Source organism: Chiloscyllium plagiosum, chromosome 14 (assembly GCF_004010195.1).
Source record: "Chiloscyllium plagiosum isolate BGI_BamShark_2017 chromosome 14, ASM401019v2, whole genome shotgun sequence".
NCBI lineage: Eukaryota > Metazoa > Chordata > Chondrichthyes > Orectolobiformes > Hemiscylliidae > Chiloscyllium > Chiloscyllium plagiosum.
This window is the reverse complement of record NC_057723.1, coordinates 31408404-31414378: the sequence shown is the minus strand read 5'-3', so window position 1 is coordinate 31414378 and position 5975 is coordinate 31408404. Positions and strand designations below refer to the sequence as shown.

The following is a 5975-nucleotide window of genomic DNA, read 5'->3' as shown; positions in this document are numbered from 1 at the left end:
AAGGTAGCAAAGGGGAGAGAGATAGAGAAGGTAGAAACTGCAGAGAACTTGTTTGTACTGATTTATTGTAAGTAATACAATTGGAATTCATTCATCATTTTAAGCTAACCGTTAGGACATGTACACATTTAAATAATAGCCTGTAATTTTGTATTCATTTTATGGTACAATATAAGTTGCACTAAGTTGTTTTTAACATAAAGGAGTGGGATTAGAACCATTTATATGTTACCCAGTTTTGGGGGTGAAAAGCTCTAAATACAGAAATCCGTATCGTTTTATACAGAGAGGCACAGGCGATAACCGGAATTATATGCATCACTTTTCGATATAAAATATTGGACTCTTTCTGCTGCGAGTTTAAACCGTCAAACGCATGATAGCCAATCATTTAAAAAAAACATGCGCGACGGTATTCGATCTGATCGACTGCAATACTGATAACGTATGTTTTTTTTAGGTTCGGTTGTCTGTGTTATGTGGGTGTGGATGAATGCACTCTCCGTTCACCACATGCACTGGGGAGGATGACCCAGAGGCGCTGAGTGACAGCTCGGCTGGAAGCGCGCAGTATTGTGGGCCAGTCTACCACTGCCCACTCGGAGCTGAGCTGCTGTTTCTGCAAAGGAGACATATTGTTACTGTGTCATTGTAAGTGATTGACATTGTTTCTACACTTCGTTTCATTGTAATCAGAGGGCTAGCATGTTATCTTGATGTTGCGTCACTGCGCACTTCGAGTTTCAGATTGCAAATGAGTTGAAACAAGGGAAAGAAACTGCGATTTGTAGAGACATCTAGAATGTAAGGCCTTACGTTGTGTGTTGCAACCTGGACTGTAATCTTTAAGGTTGCGGATCGAACCCTATTATCAGTGGTTGTTTATATGTTTTCAACAAATGCAACCGTGTATCCCTGCCGATTATAGATGGCAGCAGAGCCAGTCCGCCGTATCTCCCTTATGCAAGAAAATGCAGCTTAGTTTACCGACTGTTTAAAACACGGATGCTTTTTTTAACAACCTCCCGTGCGAACCCGGAAATTGCCAAGCCATTGATGTTTTAATGTTGCAGCCCGCGGTGCGTACATTGTGCAGCTTCTGATACTCGGCAGTAAAACGCAAAAGAGTGGAGACCCTCGGAACAACCCATTGCACCATAATAAACCCATTCTAAACAGTGGAGTGGGATCCGGCTGTAAATATTTCATTTTATCTGCAGGCACAGGCCGATTGCCGCATTTCCTGTAATAGACAGGAATGGTGTATTTTGTGTTGTTGGAAAGATAGATGCATTACCATGTATCTTGTCATTTCGATACCATCACCGACGTTTAATCCGCATATTGCCCGCTGTTACTGGCCAGATTGAACTTGATATGAATTGACATTTTAGGGCTGTTATTGAATGTCATCGTTTTGTTTTCCGAATTGCTTTAATTGCTACATTCTATATCGGTTTTTAATCACAGAATTGTACCCGGAGTGGCTGTGAAATCACATTCCAGAAGCTGTTGTGCGGCCGTTACTTAGCAACAGGCATCAAACTTGTTCCCTTCTCTCAAGAAAGGCATTGAATTAAAAAGAGGAAAATGATCTAAATGTGGCCTCTGAGGTCCTTCTCAAGTTGTGGTGCCGTTCCAATTTGTAACACCCAGGGAATGGTTTTAACGGATACACCTAAACCTTGCCTGTTCACATGCCAAATCTTTAGGATTGTTTTTTGTTTCGAATTTGATGGGTGGGGAGGTGAGATTTTTGAATCATTAGCCAGTCAAAGTGCCTGCCTGGGCGTTGTCTCCCAAGCAAAACCATCAACATCAACGATTGTCAATCGTGGGCAGACTCAGGAATATTGCACCTGCAAATAATAAATCATCCCATGAATTGACAGTAAAAATGTACTTTGGAGTAGTACACTGATTTATTTAATTATTCCTCCTTTGTGATTTGTCCATAGGATACTTCACAATAATCCCCCTCCCCCGCTTGTTACCGTTGATTAATTTCCTGGACTATTTTTAGAAGTTTCATGTTTCGTTTTGACAGGCACAGGAGAAGATAAACCGCATCCTCTGGGGGTGGGGAATATGGTTGACATGTGTTTTTTTTAAAAAGTCACATTTTCTTCATTGAAGGTCTAAGTTTTTAGACTATCTCAGATGTGTGTAAAACGGCTAGTTTGGACTGTGTAGTTAAAATGCAGAGAAATTAACTTATCTAAACACTTATTAAAAACAAAAATCACTATATTTAGTAAGGGTGATTTCAACTCCTATAACTCCAGCTTTTTGTGCTTCTAACATTGTTGAAACTGCTGGTTTGAAACTTCAGACAAGGAAGTTTATCCAAAACTTTCTACAAGAAAGCAGAATACCATAAGAGCCAGAAGAACATTCTCATGTTGTTTTAATTGTTTTCCGTACAGTTTTAACAGTCATGATTAACAAACAGGAAGCTGTGGGAGTACATAACTGAATTTTGAATTTTTGCCACACTGTATATAGCAGCAACTGTAACATTTGTGCAAAAATAGACAAAAAAAGGCAGAGTTTTCTGCTACCATCCCTTTGTCAACAGCACTGGTGTTTGGTGACATTTATAACACAGGTATAAGTGTGTTCTAGACTTTTTTTCCCAAAGAAATATGGTCTTCCTTGTTTTTCTTTAGATGAGATGACTTCGTGTATTACAAATGCTTCAGCCTTTTGCATTGATGGGGCATCTCCATCATGGGAGATTGGAGGAGGAGGCTCCACAAATATCCCAATGAGTTGCTTAATTGTCTGCCACCACCCACTCATTGCTGTGCCATTTGCCACAATTAGTCCTATGTTGCAGCTTCACCAAGTTGAAACTGTCTTTTTAAGTGTATCTAGTGCTGTACCAGGCATTTCTCCTGCACTTTGAATTGAATTAGTATCGTTTGCCCTGTTTTGGTGGCAATTGTAGAGTGAAGAATATGTAGTATCATGAAGTTGCAGACTGTGTTGAGTGCAGTTTTCCTGCTGATGGCCCACTGTGTTTCACGGATACCTGGTTTTAAGTTGCTAGATCTGTTTGCAGTAATCTCATTTAGCACAGTGATTGTGCCATACAACACAGTGAAAGGCCATCTCATTGTGAAGATGGAACTTAATTTCCACAAGCACTGTGTGTTGGTCACTCTTAATACTGTTGTGGACAGATGTCTACATCAGATAGATTATTGAGGATGGGGTCAAGAATTATTTTCCCTTTGGTAATTCCTTCACCTCTTGCTGCAGACCTGATCCAGTAGTTATGTTCATTAGGACTTGGCCAACTCGGTCAGTAGTGCTGATGCCAAGTCACTTTTGATGATGTACATTGAAGTCTCCTGTGCCCTTGCCACCCTCAGCAATTCCTCCAAGTTGTGCTTAAAGTAGAGGAGTACTGATTCATCAGTTGAGTGTGGAGGGTGAAGTGGAATGGGGGTTTAGTAGTGGTGATGATGGTACATTAAGGATACCTTATGCCATGAGACTTTATGAACTTCACAGTAAATGTTGAGAACTCTTGGGCAACTCCCTTCGAGCTCTATACCACTATGCTACACCTCTGGTCAAACTATGCTTTCAGTGGAATAAGATATACCCAGGGATGATGGTGATGATGTCTGGGACATTGTCCTCAAGGAATGATTCCATGAGTATGACAGTGACTGGCTGTTAATTGACTAGTCTGAGATAGCTTTCTTAGTTTTGGCAGTAAGCCACTAGATGTTGCCAAGAAGGACTTTGCAGGGTTGACAGGGCTCAGTTTGCTATTGTCATTTCCACTGTCTAGGTCAGTGTTTTTATTCCTTCTTTGAGACATTTTATTGGTTTGGTACAACTGAATGGCATGCTGGAATATTTCAGAGGATAGTTAAGAGTCAAACACGTTGCTGTGGGTTTGGATTTGCATGTAGGGCGTACCAGGTGAGGATGGCAAGTTTCTTCCCTTGAAGGGCACTAGTAAATCAAATTTTCTTTTATTTCAATTAACAATAGTTTTGTGGTCATCAAGTAGACTTTTAATTCCAGATTGTTCTTTAAACTCAAAATAGTGGGTTTTGAACCTGGATTCCAAGATCTGGATTATTAGTTCAATGACAATATCACGATGCCTTTGAACCAGTGAGGTCATTTGATGTTTAAACTGTTAACCTAGCAAAGGTCAATAAATTTGGCAGACCCCAGTGATCTGATTTCAATGCATCTGCTTCATGAGGAGAAAAAATTGACCAACTGGCTCATTGACCTCCGGGTTTCATTTATTGTGAGGAGATTAATGTTTATGCTGTTCATTTGAGTATATGGCTTGTTGCAACTATAATGTTTAAACAGATTATTATTTTAAAGTAGAGTTATGTCATGGTTTCCCTTCAAGCTAAACTGGAATTATTTTAAAAATGCACAATCTGTTGTAGTTTTATTCTTGTGCTGCAGGACCAGGGCTGAGATTCCTTCTGTGCTCGTGAGAAGTGGATTTTGGCTAATTATTATGATAAATAAGCACAAGATATTTTCCAACTTTTTTTTAAGAAATACTTACGTCATTAGATATTGATGTTATTCCTGCTGTGATTTTGGAAAACAGTGCAGTGTTGTAAACAAGTGGGATGTTATGAAAACGGAAGTTAGGACATGGTTGGAAGGTAAACTGGGCCTCCTTCAGGCTATATTGTATGTCTATAGCATACTGCTAATGATTTTGCAGTGTTCGAGGGAGACAATTATGAATCCGATCAACTGCAATTTTTAAAAAATCCTCTTTCATAAAGCATAACTTGAACAAAATTGTTGAGTTCCAAAAAAACTGAAACCCATTCAAATTCAAAAAGAACATCCACTTATACAGCACCTTAGAACAACAGTTATGGAATTTCACTTTCTCAGTTGCACAGCATGACAAAGCACTTCGCACGTTGAATTACTTTGTGCAGTTATTACTGTTGCGTGCATGAAGTCAACAACAATTTTGCACATGGTGGTGTCCTACGAGTTACAAAGCTGGTCAAAATATGAATAATGTTGCATGTGTGAGAAGTACTGATCAGATTGTTGGGATTATGATTATGGCTTTGCATTGTAGCCTAGGTTACATGCCATTTGCACCTCAAGATTTGTCTGAAATTATACTGACCGCTCTTGGTTCTTGTTTGACTTCTCTAGTCTTTCTTTCCATTTAGCCGATTTGGTGGGCATTACTGTCAGAAGGAACAAGCTGTTCGAATATCAATGGATTCTACAGACGCAATTTTAATGAAGTCATTAACTGCTTCTGTATGGCAGTTGTATATCCATATACCCTTCAGTCCAACCCATCCATGCCGACCATCTTCAGTTGTCTATATCCTGTTCATTGCTAAAACTGCCTTTAACTACTTAATGTCATTATCTCTGCACCTGCTGCAGCTGAGCTGGTGCTGGAACCCTTGTTAATGCTTTTGCATTTCTAGAGTTGAACTGTTGCAATCTCCTCCTGGCTGGCACCTTTTCCTCCACACTCCATTCCCTTCAGCTCATACAAAACTCTGCTGCATGCATCCTAACTCATAAGTTCTTGTTAGCTCAACATTCCTGTGCTCACTGACAAATATTGGCTTGCGGCCCAGCTGCACATTAAATTTAAATTCTTGTGATGGTCTTCAAATCCCTCAATGGCATTCCTCTTCCCTATACAATTTTCCGAACTTACAATCCTCCATGAACTTTACATGCCTTCAGCCTTCACTATAGCACCGACATACAGTCATAGAATCATAGAGATGTACAACATGGAAACAGACCCTTCGGTCCAACCCGTCCATGCTGACCAGACATCCCAACCCAATCTTGTCCCACCTGCCAGCACCTGGCCCATATCCCTCCAAACCCTTCCTATTCACATACCTATCCAGATGCCTTTTAAATGGTGCAATTGTACCAGCCTCCACCACTTCCTCTGGCAGCTCATTCCATACATGTACCAC

The 5975-nt window shown here is 40.2% G+C and overlaps 1 protein-coding gene across 4 annotated transcripts in view; it reads left to right on the top strand.

Moving 5' to 3' along the window:
* Positions 1-543: 543 nt before the first annotated feature.
* Positions 544-5975, top strand: part of LOC122556598 (core histone macro-H2A.1) — a 42373-nt gene continuing 36941 nt past the window's right edge. For 2 of the 4 annotated variants that reach the window (XM_043703482.1, XM_043703479.1), the window contains exon 1: positions 544-651. The gene's annotated coding sequence lies outside the window, so the exon portion shown is untranslated. Of the gene's footprint in view, positions 652-786; positions 805-1266; positions 1285-5975 lie in introns of those variants that run through there. The other 2 variants (XM_043703480.1, XM_043703481.1) reach the window with 2 other exon arrangements.